Source organism: Equus caballus, chromosome X, assembly GCF_041296265.1.
Source record: "Equus caballus isolate H_3958 breed thoroughbred chromosome X, TB-T2T, whole genome shotgun sequence".
NCBI classification, from domain to species: Eukaryota; Metazoa; Chordata; class Mammalia; order Perissodactyla; family Equidae; genus Equus; species Equus caballus.
The window spans coordinates 40,485,259-40,508,025 of record NC_091715.1 but is presented as its reverse complement, the minus strand read 5'-3'; the positions used below and the strand labels follow the sequence as shown (position 1 = coordinate 40,508,025).

Below are 22,767 nucleotides of genomic sequence, written 5' to 3'. Positions count from 1 at the left end.
AGGGAAAGGGGCTTCCATGTCAGTTTGGGGAGGAACCCCCGGGAGCCATAGGGAAATCTTACGACGTGGGGCCACATTAACAGAGTGCCATCCAGAATAGAGGAGGGGACAGGCCCCCTGCTAAGGGATGAGGCCTTAGCCCTTGGACCACACTTCAAGAAAGATGTGACGAAATAAGCACGATAAACTTTGAAGGGCGGTGTTCTTATCATTTCCGCTTCACCATTATGTCTATTTCACCCGTGTCCCTTCTTGAGCTTCAATGAACTTACTAATTCAATGCTTTAAAATGTTTTCTGTAGCAAGCACTTATTGAACATTTATTATATGTCAGGACCTGTTCTAAATTCTTTACAAATGTTAACTCATGTAATATTCCTCACAACAACCTAATGAGGTAGGTAATGTTGTTTTCTCCGTTTTACAAGTGAGGCACCTGGGAAACAGAGAGGTTTAGTAACCTGCCAGAGGTCACACAGCTGGGGAATCGTGGAGCCAGGATTTGAACCAAGGCTATCTGGATCCAGAGTTCTATCCTCAGAACCACATACTGCAGTGCCTTTTCTTTTTCTTTCTGTGGTGTTTGTGTGTGTGTGTCGGCCTCCCTCACCAGACTGTGCCACCTGAGGGTTTCGGTGGTGCCTGTGTAACTACCAGGTTTCCAGCAGTCAGGATGTACCTGACATAGCGTGGGCAACCCTGAGCAGATGCTTATTTAGTGGATTAACCTTGCCCCTTCCATCCTGGAGTGGGTTTCCGGAGTGCCCTCAGGGTGGGCACTAAGGGGTGTGAGTTTCTTTGCCTCTGACCCCAGGGAGACCCTTCTGGGCAGCTGGGAGAAGCTGAGGGGCCAAGACTCCATTCAGACTAGTAGTATTGAATCGCTTTTGTTCTTACATATTTTGAAAAGATTATATCACTACACAAAATTAGAAACAATATATTCCCACAGAAGGTAACTGTAAAAATAAACAATGAAAAATACCATATTTTATCAATTCTAAAATGCCCTTTTTTTACGTTTCAATGTATCAGAAATCAAAAATGCATCTTTTATTTTAATTGAGGTCATAATATATTATAACACTGTGAAATTCCAGTTGTACATTATTGTTAGTCAGTCACCAAACAAATATGCCCCTTTACCCCTTATGCCCACCCCCAATCCCATTCCTCTCTGGTAATCACTAATCTATTCTCTTTGTCCGTGTGTTTGTGTATCTTCCACATATGAGTAAAATCATACGGTGTTTGTCTTTGTCTTTCTGGCTTATTTCACTTAACATAATACCCTCAAGATCTATCAATGTTGTTGCAAATGGGATGATTTTGTCTTTTTGTGGCTGAGTAGTATTCCACTGTATATACATACACACCACATCTTCTTTATCCATTCATCAGTCAGTGGGCACTTGGGTTGCTTCCATGTCTTGGCTATGGTGAATAACGCTGCAATGAACATATGGGTGCATAAGTCTCTTTGAATTGTTGATGTCAACTTCTTTGGATAAATACCCAGTAGTGGGATAGCTGGGTTGTATGGTATTTCTAATTTTTTGAGAAATCTCCATACCGTTTTCCATGTGGCCACACCAATTTGCATTCCTACCAGCAGTGTATGAGGGTTCCCTTTTCTCCACATCCTCTCCAACATTTGCTATTTTTTGTCTTAGTGATTATAGCCATTCAAACAGATGTAAGGTGATATCTCATTGTAGTTTTGATTTGCATTTCCCTAAAGATTAGTGATGTTGAACATCTTTTCATGTGCCTGTTGGCCATCTGTATATCTTCTTTGGAAAAATTCCTGTTCATATCCTCTGCTCATTTTTTGATCAGGTTGTTTGTTTTTTTTTTGTTGTTGAGTTGTGCGCATTCTTTATATATTTTGGAGATTAACCCCTTGTCAGATACATGATTTGCAAATATTTTCTCCCAGTTGGTGGGTTGTCTTTTTGTTTTGATCCTGGTTTCCTTTGCCTTGCAGAAGCTCTTTAGTCTGATGAAGTCCCATTTGTTTATTTTTTCTTTTATTTCCCTTGTCTGAGTAGATATGGTATTCGAAAAGATGCTACTAAGACTGAAGTCAAAGAGTGTGCTGCCTGTATTTTCTTCTAGGAGTTTTATGGTTTCACGTCTTACCTTCAAGTCTTTAATCCATTTTGAGTTAATTTTTGTGTATGGTATATAAGATAATGGTCTACTTTCATTCTTTTGCATGTGGCTGTCCAGTTTTCCCAAGATCGTTTATTGAAGAGACTTTCCTTTCTCCATTGTATGTTCTTGGCTCCTGTTGAAGATTAGCTGTCCATAGATGTGTGGTTTATTTCTGGGCTTTCAATTCTGTTCCATTGATCTGTGTGCCTGTTTTTGTATCAGTACCATACTGTTTTGATTACTATAGCTTTGTAGTATATTTGGAAGTCAGGGATTGTGATTTTCAGGATTCCTTTAGCTATTCGGGATCTTTTGTTGCTCCATATGGATTTTAGGATTCTTTGTTCTATTTCTGTGAAGAATGTCATTGGGATTCTGACTGGGATTGCATTGAATCTGTAGATTGCTTTGGGTAGTATGGGCATTTTAACTATGTTTATTCTTCCAATCCGTGTGCATGGACTATCTTTCCATTTCTTTATGTCATCCTCGATTTCTTTCAATAATGTCTTATAGTTTTCAACGTATAGGTCTTTCACCTCCTTAATTAAATTTATTCCTAGATATTTTATTCTTTTCGTTGCAGTTGTAAATGGGATTGTATTCTTGACTTCTCTTTCTGTTAGCTTGTTATTAGAATATAGAATTGCAACTGATTTTTGTAAGTTGATTTTGTACCCTGCAACTTTACTGTAGTTGTCGATTATTTCTAATAGTTTTCTGGTGGATTCTTTAGGGTTTTCTATATAGAGAGAATCATGTCATCTGCAAGCAGTGAGAGTTTCACTTCTTCCTTGCCATTAGGATCCCTTTTATTTCTTTTTCTTGCCTAATTGCTCTGGCCAAAACCTCCAGTACTATGTTGAATACCAGTGGTGAGGGTGGGCACCATTGTCTTGTTCCTGTTCTCAGAGGGTTGGCTTTTAGTTTTTCACCATTAAGTATGACATTGGCTGTGGGTTTGTCATACTTTCTACTTTCTTTCTATACCCATTTTATTGAGAGTTTTTATCATAAATGAATGTTGGATCTTGTCAAATGCTTTCTCTACATCTATTGAGATGATCATGTGGTTTTTATTCTTCCTTTTGTTAATGTGGTGTATCACATTGACTGATTTGCAGATGTTGAACCATTCCTGCATTGCTGGGATAAATCTCACTTGATCGTGGTATATGATCCTCTTAATGTATTGCTGTATTAGGCTTGCCAATATTTTGTTGAGGATTATTGCATCTATGTTCATCAGTAACATTGGCCTGTAATTTTCCATCTCTGTGTTGTCCTTCTCTGGCTTTGGCGTTAGGGTGATACTGGTCTTATGGAATGAGTTAGAAAGTGTTCTATCTTCTTCAATTTTTTGGAATAGTTTGAGAAGGATAGATATTAAGTCTTCTTTGAATGTTTGGTAGAATTCTCCAGAGAGGCCATGTGGTCCTGGACTTTTGTTTTTTGGGAGATTTTTGATTACTGTTTCAATCTCTTTACTTGTGATTAGTCTGTTCAGATTCTCTATTTCTTCTTGATTCAGTTTTGGGAGCTCTTAGTTTCATTTATCCCTTCTACTGTTTTTTTTTTTATTGTTTCAATTTCATTTATTTCTGCTCTAATTTTTATTATTTCCCTCCTTCTGCTGACTTTGGGCTTTGTTTGTTCTTCTTTTTCTAGTTCTGTTAGGTGTAGTTTAAGATTACTTATTTGAGATTTTTCTTGTTTCTTAAGGTGAGCCTGTATTACTATGAATTTCTCTCTTAGGACCACTTTTGCTACCTCCCATATGAGTTGGTATGGTGTATTTTCATTTTCATTTGTCTCCAGATATTGTTTGATTCCTCCTTTAATTTCTTCAATGATCCATTGGTTTTTTGGTAGCATGTTGTTTAGTCTCCACATATTTGTCACTTTCCCAGCTTTTTTCTTGCAGTTGATTTCTAGTTTCATAGCATTGTGGTTGGAAAAGATGCTTGATACGATTTCAATCTTCTTAAATTTATTGAGGCTTGCCTTGTTTCCCAACATATGTCTACCTTTGAGAATATTCCATGTGCACTTGAGAAGAATGTGTGTTCTGCTGATTTTGGATGGAGTGCTCTCTATATATATCTATGAAGTCCATCTGGTCTAGTTTTTCGTTTAATTCCACTATTTCCTTGTTGACTTTCTGTCTGGATGATCTATCCGTTGATGTCAGTGGGGTGATGGGATCCCCTACTATTATTGTGTTGCTGTTAATTTCTCCTTTTGGGTCTGTTAATAGTTGCTTTATGTACTTTGGTGCTCCTGTGTTAGGTGCATATATATTTATGTGTTACGTCCTCTTGGTGGAGTGTCCCTTTTATCATTATATACTGCCCCTCTCTGTCTCTCATTGCCTTTTTTATCTTTAAGTCTACTTTCTCTGATATAAGTACGGCAACACCTGCTTTCTTTTGCTTGCCGTTAGCCTGGAGTATCATCTTCCATCACTTCACTCTGAGCCTGTGTTTGTCTTTAGAGCTGAGATGTGTTTGCTGGAGGCAGCATATTGTTGGGTTTTGTTTTTTAATCCATCCATCCACTCTGTGTCTTTTGATTGGAGAATTCAATCTGTTTACATTTAGAGTGATTATTGATATATGAGGGCATAATGCTGCCATTTTATCTCTTATTTCCCAGTTGTTTCTGTATTTCCCTTGTTTCTCGCCCTGTGTATTTCCAAGGGCCATTTCAGTTTGGTGATTTTCTATGATGGTTTTCTCAGTTTTCTCTTAATTTATCATTTGTATCTCTGTTCTGATTTTGTGTTTAGTGGTTACTGTGAGGTTTGTATAAAAGATCTCGTAGATGAGATAGTCCATTTTCTCATAGCCTCTTATCTCCTTAGCCTAAGCAAGTTCCATCCCTTTCCTCTTCCTCATCTAGATTATTGTTGTCACAACTTATTCCATTTTGTGTTGTGAGTTTGTGGTTAAAATGAAGTGATTATAGTTATTTTTTATGCTTTCTTTCCTTTTATCTTTGATGTTATAATTTTTTGCTAACCTGTTCTGATAGAGAGAGGCAATTTTCTGATTTTGTCTGTGTATCTGCGTGCTCAAGGCCTTGTAAGTCCTTTCTGTTTTTTCAGGTATGAAGGCCTTCTTGATCATTTCTTGTGTGTTGGGGGGAGGGTCTTGTGGCAATGAACTCCCTCAGCTTTTGTTTATCTGGGAAAGTTTTTGTTTCTCCATTGTATCTGAAGGATAGTTTCACTGGATAGAATATTCATGGCTGAAAGTTTTTGTCTTTCAGAATTTTGGACATATAATTCCTCCCTCTCTTAGCCTGCAAATTTTCTGCTGAGAAATCTGCTGAAAGCCTGATAGGAGTTCCTTTGTAGGTTATTTTCTTCTGCCTTGCTGCCCTTAATATTTTTTCTTTGTCATTGACTCTTGCCAGTTTTACTAATGTATGCCTTGGAGAAGGTCTTTTTACACTGAAGTAATTAGGAGTTTTATTAGCTTAATTTACATGTAATTCGAGGTCCATCCCCAGGTTTAGGAAGTTCTCAGCTCTTATATCTTTGAACAAGCTCTCTGCTCTTGTCTCCCTCACTTCTTCCTCTGGAATACCTATAATCCTTATGTTGCATTTCCTAATTGAGTCAGATATTTCTTGGAGAATTTCTTCATTTCTTTCTAGTCTTTAGTTCTCTCTCCTCCACCTGAAGCATTTCTGTATTTCTGTCCTCTAAATTACAAATACTGTCCTCTATATTGTCAGCTCTGTTTTTTAAGGATTCTAGATTTTTTTTTATCTCATTAATTGTGGTCTTCATCTCCAACATTTCTGTTTGGTTTTTCTTTTTCTTTTTTTAGAGTTCAATCTGTCTTTTGAAGGATTCCCTCTGTTCATTAATTTTATTCCTGAGTTCATTGAACTGTCTTTCTGAGTTTTCTTGTAACTCATTGAGTTTCTTTATAACTATTTTGAAGTCTCTGTCATTTAGATTGTAAATTTCTGTGACTTCAGGAGTGGTTTCTGGGTACTTGTCATTTTCCTTCTGGTCTGGAGTGTTGATGTAGTTCTTCATACTGTTTTATGGGGTGGACCTTTGCCGGTGCATAGTGGTAGTATCTGGTCAGAGATTCCACCTGACACCACTGGGGAAGCAGGAGCTATGTTTTCTGAGCCCACCATGACTCTTGGCAGTTGTGCCCATCCGGTGGAAGTTGTGCCAATAGGGCTTTCGACATCTGGCCACTGTTACTTCACACACACAGGCACAGGCAATCTGGCAGAGATTCCCTGCCCTGGGCAACTGGCCGAGCTGGCACACCAGGTGGGATGGGGGAATAGGGGGCACTTTCTTTCCTGCCCAAGCTCCCACTCTGCAGTCACTGGCAGCCCACCTGGCCTGCTCAGCTTGGTGGGGGAGCCCCCTTGGTGGTTTAGCCACCTGTGTGTGGTGTGTTCCCATGGGCTGGGAAGCAATTCTGGGAGCAAAAACGATCCTGTGGAGGGCTACCTTCTCCCCTCTCTCCTTTCAGAGTCATGTGCCAGCCACTGTGTGAGGTCCCACACCCTAGATAACTACTGCTGGAAAAGGGGGGAGAAGATCCACTTGCCTCCTTCCACTGCCTCCCAGGGAGTCCAACACCCCCACCTTCAGACATATGGGTGTGTGGATCTCTCAGGTGTCTATTGTGTTGTGTGGACGTCCTCTGTTGGTTAATGAATATCCTTTTCACTGTATCTTAGCGGGGAGAACCTAAGGGAACAGCTCATTCCACCATGATGCTGACATCACTCCAGGAATGCATCTTACAATCACTGAGATGAGAGGGTAGCAGGTCATAGTTTAATTAGCAGCATCTTTTCTTTCTTCAGGGTTACCTAAAATAATAGTGTGACACACAATCTATAGCATCTCAGATTTGATGAGATATGGTAAAAATGTTATGAAATTTCAAATTTTAAATTTAAAGAGTAACTTTGTTTTAGGTAATCCTAGATCTATCTGATTTGAGGTATCCTAACCACTTCTTTATTTTCCAGCTTTGTTGAGATATAATTAGTATATAACATTGTATATGTTTATTGTATATGTTTAAAGTGTACAACATAATGATTTGATATATGCATGTTATTGTTAAATGACTACCACAATAGGTTTAGTTAACATCCATCATCTCACATAGTTACAATGTTTTTCTTGTGATGAGAACTTTTAAGATCTACTCTCTTAGTGACTTTCGAATACACAATACAGTATTGTTAACTATAGTCACCATGTTGTTCATTACATCTCCATGACTTATTTATTTTATAATTGGAAGTTTGTGCCTTTTGACCCCCTTCACTCATCCCCCAGCCCCCAAACTCCACCTCCGTTTTAGTTGGAAATCTTCTCCCTGATATAAAGAAGCAAATTGAAGATAATGTAGTTGGATGGTTTTTAGGAACACCCCCTGCTTCCAGCAGCCACCAGTCTGTTCTCTGTTTCTATGAGTTTGTTTTTTGAGATTCCACATATAAGTGAGATCATACAGTATTTGTCTTTCTCTGTCTGACTTATTTCACTTAGTATAATGCCCTCTAGGTCCATTCATGTTGTTGCAAATGGCAGGATTTCCTTCTTTTTTGTCGCTTATCCCAAGCACTTCTTAAGTGCCATCTCACTTAATCCTCACTAGGCCCCTGGGAAGAAAACCCTGTTAGCCCTGTCACCAATGAGGACACTCAGGCCCAGAGAAGGCAGGTAATTGCCTATATCCCTGTGACATAGACCAATCTGTGCAACTATGTGCCTTACCCAGGGCCTAAATAAATATCTCTTCCCCTAGGTGCCTTGGCTGAGAGGGCAAACCCAGTCACATAGCTCCTGACAAAGTTCTGTGATCCAAGGCCTAAGCAATAAAAAGAGATTTCCAAATACTTTTAATGAGGAGACTCAAGACTAAACAGACTGGACATTAGGGATTTATCTATTTCTATAAGAAAAAAAAATCTTTTCTCCTTTCTTCATTGCCTGTATTTTCTGTCTTCCCTTTGAGTGCCTCCTCACCTAAATTTCTGAATCAAAGACAGTCATCAAGTGTCTTGGAGAGAATAACAGAAATCAGCCAGTTTTCCCTGGTTTCAGCTTGCCATGAATTCAGATTAGCTCAGTGAAAACATTCCAATTAAAGTTGAGACAACTTAAGAATTCCTGCTCCCCATAGGCTGTCTTTTGTCCTTTTCAAAAACATTTAAGTTATTATTGTCATGTTGGGGGGATGTCAAGACTTGTAAGTCTATGGGCAACATACAACTCCAGTGCTCCGTAAACCCTTCCACTGGGGAGGGAAAGAATGAGTTTCCAATATTTTGTAAGAAGTTGTCATAATATTGTATCAGAACTCAACAAGGAGAGTTGATTGGTTAAGCTGTATGTTTATATTCCAGGCATCCATTAAGAAAAAGTACAAAAGTGGATTTTTTTTTTTTGCTTTTTATCTTTTAAAAGTTGTTATTGAAGTGAAAGAAAAGTAGACTTCTAAAAATCTCTCAGAAATTTCTCTTTAAAATCAGGTAGTTAATAAAAAGCATTCAATGGAAGACCTGAAAAAGCAAGTTGAGCAAATCTTCCAGAAAGTTGAATAAATAGACAAAAGTAGTGAAACAATTTAAAAGATTAAAGTCTTAATAAAGGTGGTCTAGGATCAGATTAAGAAAATTTCCAGATACTGAGAACAGAAAAAAAGGAGAGAAAATTATCAAAGAAATAATGCAAGGATGCTCCTAAAAAACGAAGGGCATGAGTATCCAGCACAAATGAATAAAGACATAGACATAGGTATATTATTGTAAAATTTCAGAATACCAAAAAAATAAATAAATAAAAATAAATAATAAATCCTAAAAAGAAAAAAGAAGACAAACCATCCAATAAAACATGTACAAGAAATTTGATCAGAGAAGAATATATATGGATGAAATTTAGCACATGAGAATATGCTCAACATGTTGAAATGCAAAGTAAAACCTCAAGGAGACATCAGTATGCACCTATCAGAATGGCTGCAATTAAAGAGACTGGCCACCCCAAGTGTTGGTGAGGATGTGGAGCAACTAGAACCCTCACACACTGCTGGTAGGGATGTAAAATTGTATAGCCACTTTGAAAGATATTTTGGCAGTTTGGCAATAAAGCTGCAAAAAAAGAAAACTCCAGATTAATTAAAGAAAAATAACTTATGAGACAAGCAGAGCAAGAGAAAGTATTTATGGTGAACTTGAATTAAGGCATAAGACAATAATAAAAGCAAAAACATGGTTGTAATGAGAAGTACACAGGGGTTCTAAGGGTCCTGGGTTGAAAACTAGCCACACCATTGAAAACTAGCCACACCAAGGACTAGTGATTTGACCTTGAATAAGATACTTCTCTTATCCTCAATTACTTCATCTATAAAATGAGGATAATTGAGCAGTGAGCTTTTTTAATGAAAGAGGAATAATAATAGAGGGATTGAAATGTATTTATAATGAAGCAGCATCTAGAACATACAACTTCCCCTGGGGGAATCCTTTCCTGACCACCTGGGCTACAGGCTCTCCTCTGTGTTCCGAGTGTCCCCTGGCTCTCCACTGCCATGGCTCTCATCACACCTGTTCTGTCACTATCTTCTGGATGGTTCTCTGCTCATTAACACTGAGCTCTTTGAGAACTTATATCCTGCATGAATCATTCCTGTGTCCTCAGAGCCTGCCTAGCACAGAGCAAGGAGACTGATTCTCAGCAGGTGCTTAGACAAGGTTTTTGCGGTTTGGGATTTGGGTTTGGTTTTTTGTTTTGTTTTGTTTGTCTGAGTGATGATGACACATGCTACTCACTTAATCAAGTATAGCCAATGATGGAGTTCAGGACATGCTACCTCAAAATATGGCACCTTAGCATATTGAATATTTCAAGCTGAAGGTATTTGAGAAATGGCAGGTGCAAACAGGACTTTCTGACCTTTCCCTGAAGCAGGTTGTAAGACCCTCGTGTGAGAGGTGCCCTCCTTACACCCAGAGGAAAGGAGCATCCTTGTCTCTGAAGACACAGGGACACTGACAGGAATCTGAAGGAACAGGCCTTGCTGTTCCCCCTAGCTTACTATACTTGGCTCATACCCTTTCTGTTCTATCACATTTTTCCATGACTTTCCACTCTTCATCAAATCTAGCATAAAATGCTCAGGTTTAACTACTTCTTTGAGTCAGATAAAACTTATTATATTAAGTGGCCAGCCTGGTGAGGCAGTGGTTAAGTTCATGTGCTCCACTTTGGCGGCCCAGGGTTTGTGGGTTCAGATCCCAGGCGTGGACCTACACACTGCTCATCAAGCCATGCTGTGGCAGCGTCCCACATACAAAAAATAGAGGAAGACTGGCAAAAAATGTTAGCTCAAGGCCAATATTCTTCACAAAAAAAACCCAAACAAATGAAACTCATTAGATTAAATAAATTTGTATGCTTTTCTCTTGCTAATCCGTCTTTTGTTACAGGGGCCCTAGCCAAGAACTTAGAAGGATAGAGGAAAAATATATTTTTCCTCCCTACACCATTATTAAACCATCATTTTGTTTACTGGAAATAATACATTGTAAATAAGAGATCATAGGAAATCTCTCTTTGCAAACTTCTGTTCTCTTAGAGGGGGTTGCGTAGGACAGAGCTAACTCAGCAGGCCTGGGTTGCTCAAATTCTGCACATTCCAAAGAAAAGCCATCTCCAGGACTGGCCCTTGGCAGGCTCCCTAAGAGATAACCTCTGAGCCCTTGGAATATTTTGCCCAATAGGAGTTTTTGCATGCTTCATGCCTTAGGCCATGCTGTACCAGTGGTACCAGGTAAGTTTATCCTAACAATGTGATTTACGGTGAATGTCTGTTTCTGCTCTGGGGGATGGGGTCTGAGTAGCTGAGGCCAGTCACACAAGCTCAGCATGCCTATGTGACTGACTCCTAATAAAAACCGTGGACACCAAGGCTCAGATGAGCTGCCCTGGTTGGCAATACTTCACGTGTTGTCGCACATCATTGCTGGGAGAATATATAAGCATGTACCCATGCAACTCTACTGGGAAGGGACACCCAGGAAAGAAGTCTTGCACCTGGTCTCTCCTGGACTTCACCCCATGCGCCTTTTCCCTTTGCTGATTCTAATGTGCATCCTTTCACTGTAATAAACCAAACCATGAGTATAACAGCTTCTGAATCCTGTGAGTCCTAGCAGATCATCAGGCCTGAGGATGGTCTTGGGGCTCTCTGGCACAGGGAGCGTGTGCCCTTTACCCCACACTGTTTCCAGAAGCATCTAGTAGCAGTGTATTGCCTACTTTTATATTTATAATGAATCTTGGTTACTGCTACTTTCTCAGGTCAGCCCTCAGTTAGGGGCTGCGCTGGCTAATTCACTAAAGTCTTCCCATATACAAAGGGCTGATAAACAGACAAGGCTATCAATAAATACTTTGTGAATAAATGCAACACTGCCAATCTGGTTATTTTAGTTGTGAGTGTGAGGCATAGATGTCACCCAGCCTTACATCAACAAAATCGAGTGTGTGAGCCCAGTGATCAGTGCACATGGGAAGGCCCAGTTGACCTCTTTCACCTTCACAAGTCTCCTCTCCTTGTTTTCCTCCTGCTTTGTGGTCATCTCACTCACTGCTTTTTTTATCTAGGCCCCTTCCCTGTGCTCCTCCTTTGCACTTCAACTGCTCTTCTATCTATGTGTCTATCTGTCCCACCAGTGTGATATATCGTATCCCCATGGCAAACACCGTATGTACCAGTATGTCATCTCACTTATTCTTCATAGCAATCATTTAGTGTAAATATTGTAAGTCCTATTTTAGAAATGGGGAAACAGACCCAAAGGATGTAGACACCTTTCCCACCATCACACAGTCTGTCTGTGTCAGAGCCAGGATTGAGGCCTATGGCTATTCCATGCCATGGCCTGTAAGGAGACAGAGTAGGTAGGAGCAAGGCATTTTGCCTCAGCAGGTTGCCCTGGTTCCTTTTCCTCTTCTGCATAGGTTCTAATCCTTTCAGCCAGCTCTACAGCCTAGGGACTTCGCACATATTTTGTGGCAAATTAGGATACCCTACATTTAGTCTCACTTGTTATTTGAACCAAAGATTTTTCAGTCCTTCGGGGCTAGGAAATATTTTTAAACCCCTGTAAGAAGGAGAAATAATTACCGTTTATAATACCCTGCCACTCCTTAACCAGGCTGGATTCTGAGTAGGGCCTTTTTTTCAGAACTGTTTTTTGGCGTGTGAAGATACAAATGAGGGCTCAGAGATGTAACTTGCTGCCATTTTGTATAGTAACAGGGGTATAAGGCTAGACTCAAGCAGTTGCGGGGCTTTGAGTGAGGTCTGTGACTGTCAGGCCAATGGAGGAATCTATAGAGGAAATAAAGAGATTTGTGGCTGCTCCCTCCCCACCTCTGAAGAACTTTGAAGAACAGGCGTGTTTGCAGGGGAGTTGTGGCATTTTGCCATGACGCTTGTGGCAGAAGTTCTTTTCTCTGTCTCCCCATAAACTGTCCCAAATAGATTTAGTATTCTAGTTACATTTTTCTGTAGCATGAGAGGATAAGCCTATTGTTTGTAAATGTTTGTTTTTGTATCAATGATTTCACCTGGAACACCACGTGAGGTCTGTGTGCCACATACTGGGAAACCCTCTCTTCGAGGGAAGAACAAAACCTTTTAAGTCAAACAATTATATATATAATTTTATAAAAACATCAAATTACAACTAAAGTCATCACATACACCATCAGTTCTTCCGTAGCCAACCCTTTTAGGAGCTTTTATTCTGAGAAAAGAGCAAGGGTTTTGAACTTAGAACTTGAATCCTCAAATCTGCTTCTCACTAGAGTGAGACTGTCAATTTTGTGGAAACTCTGACTTATCCTCTTTGTGAGGATTTGAGGTCAGACATGTACAGAATCTAACACAAAGAAGTGGTTAACAGTACACACTCTATAAATGTGAGTTTTTATAATAATTTCTGTTATCATTAGATTAAAAACCCGATAAATGGAGCTATTGTCATAACTGTATGCATACAGCTCCAGGGTTGGTCAGCCATTTACAACCACACAGCACAGATCAAAACTATCTAGGCAAGTTAACAGAGCCATGACTTTTAACTTTCTGTGTATAGAAGACTAATGTCAGCGCAGAGACAGGAGCAGGTAGCTTTCAGAGTGATAGCATCATTAGCGGTACCTGGCAGGGAAGATGGGCGCCTCACAAAGTATGAAGAGATGGGAACCTGGAGCTTCCCCTTCAGTCACCGCCCGTTAAGTAGGGTCCCATAGTAAAAGAAAGAGACACAATCTAGACATGGCTGAACATCGGAAAGCCTAGCCCTACATTCCTCAGAGCCCTACAGAGACATAAGTTCCAGAGAATAGAAAAAGAGCTTCTACATACCAATTCATTTTCTGAAGCTAGTGTAATCTTGATAAAAAAATCCAAGAAAGAGAGTACATGAAATAAAAGTACAGACTAAGGTCACCCATCAGGACATACATAAAAATCCTAAACAAATTATTAGGACATAGATTACTCATGACCAAATTGTGTTAGCTTTAGGAATTTAAAGTTGGCTTAAACACAGAAACTTATCAATGTAATTCACCACATTAACAGATTAATAGAGGAAAAAATCTTATGATCATCTCAATAAATGTACCATAAGTGTCTGATGTAATTCCACATACATTCAAGATGAATACTCTCAGAAAACTAGGAATAGAATGACTTTACTCTGATTAAGTGTATCTACAAAAAGGGACAGTAAACATCACAGTGAAATGTGGACGATTTCCCATTTCTGATCAGGGCTAAGACAAGGATGTCCACTATCACCAGTTCTATTCAACATTGTACTGGGTGCGTCTGCCCAATGCCGTAAAATGAGAAAAGGAAATAAAAGATATAATGTTTAAAATGGCAGGAACAAAATTGTTATTATTATTCAAAGATGGTATGACTATATATGTTGAAAGATGAAAAGGATCTAAAGATAAACTTTTGGAATTAAGCATAAATTTAGCAAGGTTGCTGGATAGAAAAAGCAACATGCAAAAATTACATCTCTCTATACTAGCTCAAACAAAATATAAAATTTCAGAAGAAGATACAATTTCCAATAGCATCAAATACCTAGGAATAAACTTAACAAAAGATGTGCAAGACTTCTTTGGACAAAATTGCAAACTTTATTGAGAGAATTTTAACAGTCAAATTTCCAACGCAAGAACAGCCTGTGTGGTTTCAGCTTGTCGTCCTTTAAACCTGTGGTTGCCCCTCACCTGTAAGACAAACATAACAGTGGGGAACATTACTTAGAACTTTATTTAGATGACACTAAAGGCGTACAAAGGACGCGACAGTCTTAGTTTTATAGAATGGACTAAAAGCAGAACCCTAAGGGTGACCCTTCGGCTTATATCCAGTCAAACGTCTGCAGAGCCTTTGAAGCGAGACTCTGAGGCACACTAACAAAATCTGTTAAACACACCGCTCTCTAGTGGTGCAAAGAAACAGAGACTGCTCAAGTTCAGAACAGGTTAAACCCAATGAATGCATCTATTCAGAGGTAGTTTTAAGGAGAAAGCAAAAATTCTTTATACTTTTAGTAAAAATCCACCCAAACAACAAATGAAAAAACTAAGAAACGAAAGAAACCTTTCAAAAGAATCATTTAAATATCTTGATTTGAAAAAATATTCTGAATACATGTAGGATATCTACAACAGTAATATCACATTTGGAATTGCTTGAGTGAAATAAACAGAAAGGCTGGCATTACGTTTGTTTTGGCTCCTAGTGTGGAAAAGTGCAAAACTGTTTCTTTGAGCTAGTTTAGCCCTTATAAGCAGGGCAAGCATTTGTCCCTGTTTTCAACTAGACTCCTGCTGTACTTATGAATAGTGACTCACTACACACTGAAAACCGTTCCAGTTTGTACAATAAATTATACGGTCACACTAGTTTTAAGCCATTACCATCAAAGGTAACATCAAATTGTCAAGGAGAAATAGTACCATTTCTCACAGTCTGGCCAAAAAAGAAAAAGGAAGGACAGTGGGGGGAGAAAAAGAAAGAAAGAAAAAAACTTGGAAAGCCAAATACACAGATAAATATATATAATTATATAACATACTCAATATCTATTAGTGTCTTGTTCATATTCCTTATTATATATACTTGACCTTTATTTTCTTCAAGATTATGTAAACTAGTAGATCCTCTATTCATAAATATTTTCTCAAAGAGCTATCTCTTTGATCTATTTATTAGTTGGATTATTTTTCCTTCTCCCAATGATTCATATATATCTTTTATTAAGAATCTCAGGGCTGGCCCCGTGGCCGAGTGGTTAAGTTCGTGCACTCCACTGCAGGTGGCCCAGTGTTTCGTTGGTTCAAATCCTGGGTGCGGACATGGCACTGCTCATCAGACCACGCTGAGGCAGCGTCCCACATGCCACAACTAGAAGGACCCACAATGAAGAATATACAACTATGTACCAGGGGGCTTTGGGGAGAAAAAGGTAAAAAATATTTTAAAAAAAAAAGAATCTTTTTCTTTTTTGTTGCTTTTTATTATTTTTTTATATTAGATGCTCACGTAATTTATCTTTTTTTAATAACATACGTATTTAAGGCTATGATCTTCCTATGAGTACATTCTAGCCATGTCCAATAGGTTCCTGGAAGTAATCTGAAAACTCTCTCTTAATGTCAATAGTCTAATAGAATGGTCCAGCCATGTACAGTAAAAAACTTTAGAAGACTAATGCAAGGTAATTTCTTCCCTAAACATCAAGTGCTTCCTTGAAATTCAGAAGCTCTTCCAATTGGGGCCAGGCCCATGGCCGACTGGTTAAGTTCACGTGCTCCACTTCAGCAGCCTGGGGTTCGCAGGTTCGGATCCTGGGCACGGACCTAGCCCCGCTCATCAAGCCATGCTGAGGTGGCATCCCACACAGCAGAACCAGAATATACAACTGTGTACTAAGGCTTTGGGGAGAAGAAAAAAAAAGAAAAAGATTGGCAACAGATGTTAGCTGAGGTGCCAATCTTTAAAAAAAAAAAAAAGCTCTTTGTAATTAATAGTCAGCAACTGGGAAAACACATATGTAAAACATACTTAAGTTGATTACTCGGGAATTATTAAGGTTATGGTCTTCGAACTTCAAATCTTATCACTAGATGTCTCAAGGCAGAAACTTCTAAGATGCCACTTTTGATATGATGAGAGGTGATGGTATCACCGTGTCCACATTTTGATTAGGAACAGTGGCTCCTTAAGACCAACAGCGGGGACAGGGCGTGTGCTTGGCATGGGCATCCTACTCACAGCCGCCTTGAGCATCAGTGACTACGCACTCTCTCTACTTGATCAGCCACAGAAACCAGAAACTAGACTACGTCTTGCCATTTTATTATTCAGTCATTTGAGGCTTCATTGGGGAAAGGATTTAAAATGCAATTGTTCTTTAAGGGCAAGAGAATTCAGAATCTGACAGAGTCTGACAACAGGCACTCGGGACTCTGGACAGAAAAACAAACATCAAGCAGAGTGTTTGTTCATTTTCTTAGTAGTCATGAAACCTCAATTCAGATATTGTAATTTGACTCAGGCCAGGCTCTGATGATTTATGAGAAACAAATCACACAAAGCAAATTATCTTTGTACTCTATTCAACAGAACCAGAGTACGCAAAAATCATTAAAATAATTTTTAAATATCTGATTTGAATTCACCATTTTTATAAGAGCAAAGACGGGTTTAGACGTTAAGAGATTTGTCCAGAGTCACACAAATTATATTAGAGCTGGTCCCAGAACCTACTTCAGGGCCTCAGCTATTTCACACAAACTGATGTGTGTCACAAACGCATTATGTATTTGTTAAAAGAAGATCTCTATAAGAGTATCTGAAAATGATTAGCTGTTGATTAAAGGACCTATACTTAAAATTAAGAACATGCTTTCCTATTTTATAATTCAATATATCTTTGACCCAATTTGTTTCTATACCTGTTAGTCTATAAGTCAGGCATTTAAGGTCTGAAGTACATTTGAAATCATCTTTAAATGTGAACTCTGCTGTTATAGTAGGAGTAATCATACTTCCATATTATTAAAAATAAAGTATTGTGGAAAAATAGACACTCTACAATTTGCACACTTAATGGATAACACACCTGCTTCCGGCATTTTCATGGGCTCTGGATTTGGGAGTTTCTTTCCCTTGACATCAGGACCGTCACCACGCTCACGCCCAGTCTTTGGCTGAGCCAGTTCCTATTGACTAGTTTCCAGGGCAAGCCCTTGCAAATAAAAAGCTTATTAATTTAAGAAGTAAAACATGAGATATGAATAAGGAAGTGATAATATCCATTCCCTCAGTGTTATTAAATAAAAGTTTTAGGCTGTGTAGTAATAAATGTGATGCATAAGAATCGCAAGAGCATTATTTCTGGAGTCTATTACCAGAAACTAGGAAAGCAGGATTCTAGTACCCTCTTCCTTTCCCAAGACTGCCCTCAGACAACACAGGCGCTCCCTGTGTACTTACGTGTATTGTACTTGTGATTTTACTTATTAGTTATTTGTTTGAGTCTAACTAGACTGTAAACCGAAGGTTGAAATCATGTCTCTCACGAGTACTTAGCATGTTACATGGCATGAGTAGACACCTATAAATGCCGAGTGAAAAAAAACTCAAAAAAATACAGGAAAAAGCCCAAATTGATAAACATTTCCCAGACCAACTGGTCCATCCTCTTCAGAAATGTACCATGAATGACAAAGAAAAATAAAAGAACTAGTCCAGATTAAAGGAGACTAAATAGACATGACAACTAAATGCAATGCATGATCCTAGACTGGACTCTGGATCAAAAAAAATTCTATGAAGGAAATTATCGGGACAATTGAGGAAATTTGAATACACACTACATATTAAATGAATGCATTTTCTCATTGTCAAATTTCATGATTTTGATAATTGTACAGTGGTTAGCCAAGAGAATGACTTTTTCTTTGTTCTTAGGATATACTGAAACTTCATCTAAATGATTCAGCGTTAATAACAGTAAACATATCGCTAAGTGTGTATATGGGGAGGGAGGGAAGAGGATATGAAACCAATATGGTACAAACTATTAATAAGTGAATCTAGGTGAAAAGTATATGCATTAATTGTACTATTCTTGTAACTTCTGTAAATTTTTTGTTTTGGAAATATAAAGTAAAAATTAAAAAGAATATATGACAACTACATTGTACTTCAGGAAGACAGGAGTTATTTTTAATTGTGGTTTAACAACACAGAACATAAAATTCGCCATCTTAACCATTTTTAAGTGTACAGTTCAATAAGGAGTTATTTTTGCAGCATAAGCAGGAACTAGGAATGGACGCCATATTTGTTTTCCTGTATTATGAAACCTTTATTTTAAATGACAATATAAGGATAAACCATAATACATGTATAATTCCTGTATTTTGCCATAGGGTACAAACAGCAGTGAGCATCAGCTATCTATGAAGTCTACAGCATGGATAGGATTTCAATTACAATTAAAATGCAATTTTCTGAAAGATTAGCTGAGTGGATTTGCAGGCCTATGATAAATCTTATAGTGTGACACCTGTCCCCTACTGGGGTAACCAGAAAGTTCTATTTAGAGCCAGAGGCCCTAAGTGTAAAGTTCCATAAATGAATCCCATGTAGAACAAAGCACCAAAAATAACAGCAAAATTGTTTGTGAACAATCGCAAATATATTGTCTTACAGTGAGAATAAAGGAAGTGGGGTGGAAACACATGAATGGGCATTGTTGTCAGTCATATTCCAGAAACCTTTAACAGTGGCCTGAGTTATGTAAATATTTTGCTTCAAAATACTCTATATATCTGGGAGAAATAATTTATGTCTCATGTTAATATTAGGAAATTCACTTTTTGATTTTTCTAACCATAGAATGATTTACCCACCTTTTAAAAGCCACTTAAAAAATAATACTAAGCCAGCTACCTATATGCCAGTATCCTGAATTAGTCAGCTTTTACCAAACTTACACATCACAATATCAATCAAAGGAAACAGTGCCTATCATTCACTGAGCTCTTTTCTGGAGTCTCCATCCTGCTCCGCTGTACTGTATTTACCTCTGGGCCAGTACCGAGCTCCCTTACAGTACAGACAATTGAGTCTTAAGCATTTTAAGTAAAATCATTCACATTTTTTTACAGCAACATAGGTGGTAGGCAGACACAAACTTTGGAATGAAATACAGATTTTGTAATCAACAGTCAAGTGCTCTTTGAGAAATACAATCCTTGAGCCTCAATTTGCTCATTTATAAAATGGGAGAAATTCCTTACAATGCAGTATTGCCCTAAGCTGCAAAGTACACTCCGTTTACTTTTCCAGCCAATTTGCAGGCCATGTTTGAGATCCCTTTCTATTGTTTTCTTTCCTCTTGTTACTGGTATAACATAATGCATGAACACGCCCACATAAACATGCAAGAGGCGCTCTTCTTGCCTTTCCCTTCACCTTGAACCACAAGTGCGCCTTCATCTTCCTTCTCATGATCAGGTGCAACATCCTGACTCTCAGTTAGTGGTTCCTCTTCTTGAGGTCGCACATCACCGGGCTGCTGGGTCTGGGGGGGGGGGGTGTGCAAATAACAAGTTTTGTTTAAAAAAAATTTTGTTACCAATACATGTCAATAATATAAATATACAGAATACACAGATATATTTGATCATAAGCAAATCTAAAGAGATTTCCCCAAAACTATTCAATTACTTACTCCTAATGAAGTTACTCTTCCCACAGAAAGGCTGCTCCAAGAAAAGAGTTACCCACAAGGACTTTGGAAGCTATTTTAATTTACATTTGGATGGATGTGTGCAATCGATGGTTAACAAGCATGAGAAGGACGTCGTCAGGTGTACTGCCCAGGAACATGACAACATCCATCCAGACAATACCAGAATGTAACTCTCCTGGATCAATGTTCCTTATCGGTATGGAAGACCCTTTATCAGTGTATCTATACGAGTTCAACAACATTGGCACAAAAATAAATTTCTACTAATAAAAAGCATCAAACGTAAAAGTACTTACAACCACAGGCCCAACTAGCGGGGAAGATTCTTGATCATCTCTTCTTCCTCTAGGTTGGAATGTTAATGTTATTCGCCCACTCATATTCCACACTGAAAACAGAATATTGTGATTTGGAAAATGCACTTAAGAGGAGACCTATATTTGACCACTTCTGTGGGCAAATGGTGATGTGTACTTTTTCTTAATATTGAAAATATTTTCAAAGTAACTCTCAAGGTAAACCAATGGGACCTCATTAATTTTTTTAAAAACAAACATAACAACAACAAAATAAGTCTTAAGGTAATTTAAATGGGCATGCTTTCCAATCACACTAAATCTGGCAGCTTGCAAAGCCAACTGTTCATGTCATGACCAAGCTAACAAAGAAATCACCTCAAGGCACGTGATAAAAGACAGGAGTACATTTCTGAAGAGGTTTGGTTTCCCAACTGGATTCCCCACCGCGAAGACATTTAGGAAAACATCGCTGGAAAGTGACAACCTGAGTGACCACTGCTTTGGTCACACTCCCATTTCCTAGGCCCACTCTTCCCCCTTCCACCAAGTTCGGTTGGAACACAGGGAAAGTCTCAAGCCTTCCCATACGGGCTGCGGCGGTTTTCGCGCTCCAAGGGCAGAGTAGACCAGCTGGCACCGGGAGATTTACCAACCCGCCCACTGCCCAGGCCCCACGAGGACTCCGGAGTCCGTGCTCTGTCGGCAGTCCCGGCTGCCCCCTGGATTCACCTCGTCTTCCTCGGAGACCCCCCTTCCGCGGCCCACCGTCCTCCCTCGTCCCAGCACCACTACGACAAGGGTCATGGCGGCTGCGATGCCTGTGAGGACAAGGACGACGACCTCGAGGACCTTCCTCCTCCGGGCCAGGAACCACGCCGCCCCGACCTGCCGAAGCCCGCTGGCTCCCTCCTCACACTCACTCACGGTTAGACTCCTGGAAGGACTGCTCCGCGGACCTACCGACTGAGCCTCAGCCAACAGGAAAGAAGCACGACCGCAAGACGAACCCGCACAGCCCGGCGCCTGGAACGTTACGCACCCCGGACGCTGAGGGCTGCTGGGAAAGCGCGGCACCAGGCATGCGCGTTGCGTCCGCCTGTGCCCGGCGGGCTGGGTTCTCCGACCCTCACCCGGGCCCCCCTGAGGACTCTCGAGTCTGTCCTCTATGAACAGTTCCTGGTGCCCCCAGGACCCAGATACCTCCAGTAACGCCCCCACGACTCACCCCCTCTCCACCTGACCCTGTCCCATCCTCAGCCCCACCGTCCTGCCTTGTCCTGGCCCACTACGACGACAAGGGTCATGGCGGCTGCGATGCCCGGGAGGACTAGGGCCTTGAAGGCCTTCCTCCTCGGGGACCACACATCGCGCCACCCAGATCTTCCAAAGCCCACTGGCTCCCTCCTCACACTCACTCACACTTAAACTCCCAAGAGGACTCATCTCCAGACCTACCGACAGTCTCAGCCAACAAAACAGAACCCACACGACTTAAGACACGACCTGCACAGCTCAGCGCCCAGAAGGTTATGCAGCCCCAACGCTGACAGCCGATACGAAGGCACAGCACTGGTCATGCGCACTGCGTCCCGCGTGTGCTTGGCGGGCTGGATTCCCCGCCCAGTCTCCAGGGCCCCACTGAGGACTCCGGAGTCCGTGCTCTGTCGGCAGTCCCAGCTGCCCCCAGGACTCACCCCGTCTTCCTCGGACCCACCCCCCCTCCGCGGCCCACCGTCCTCCCTCGTCCCGTCCCGGCACCGCCACAACAAAGGTCATGGCGGCTGCGATCGATGCCTGTGAGGACAAGGACGACGACCTCGAGGACCTTCCTCCTCCGGGCCAGGAACCACGCCGCCCCGACCTGCCGAAGCCCGCTGGCTCCCTCCTCACACTCACTCATGGTTAGACTCCTGGAAGGACTGCTCCGTGGACCTACGGACTGAGCCTCAGCCAACAGGAAAGAAGCACGACCGCAAGACTAACCCGCACAGCCCGGCGCCCCGACCGTTACGCGCCCCGGACGCTGAGGGCTGCTGGGAAAGCGCGGCACCGGGCATGCGCATTGCGTCCGCCTGTGCCCGGCGGGCTGGGTTCTCCGACCCTCACCCGGGCCCCCCTGAGGACTCTCGAGTCTGTCCTGTGTTGGCAGTTCCTGGTGCCCCCAGGACCCAGATACCTCCAGTAATGCCCCCAAAAGACTCACCCCACTCCATCTGACCCCTTCCCGTCCACGGCCCACCTTCCTCCCTTGTCCTGACCCCGCCACGACGACAAGAGCTATGGTGGCTGCATGTGAAGAGAATGCCTCCTAAAACAGAAATGGCAACACACTCCATAGGATTTACACAAGACCAAGAGTCCATACCTAATATTCAAGATGTCCAGCATACAATTCAAAATTACTCAGAATATGAAGAACCAGGAACATCTCAACTCA

General features: G+C 40.6%; 1 long non-coding RNA gene across 2 annotated transcripts in view; it reads right to left on the bottom strand.

The window, feature by feature from the left end:
* The window catches only part of LOC138921999 (uncharacterized), a 183,889-nt gene extending 161,534 nt beyond the window's left edge, over positions 1-22,355 (bottom strand). Inside the window, exon 1 of one of the 2 annotated variants that reach the window (XR_011435090.1) lies at positions 22,267-22,355. This is a non-coding gene — a long non-coding RNA (uncharacterized lncRNA). Of the gene's footprint in view, positions 1-21,290; positions 21,391-22,266 lie in introns of those variants that run through there. The other variant, XR_011435086.1, reaches the window with a different exon arrangement.
* Positions 22,356-22,767: the final 412 nt, after the last annotated feature.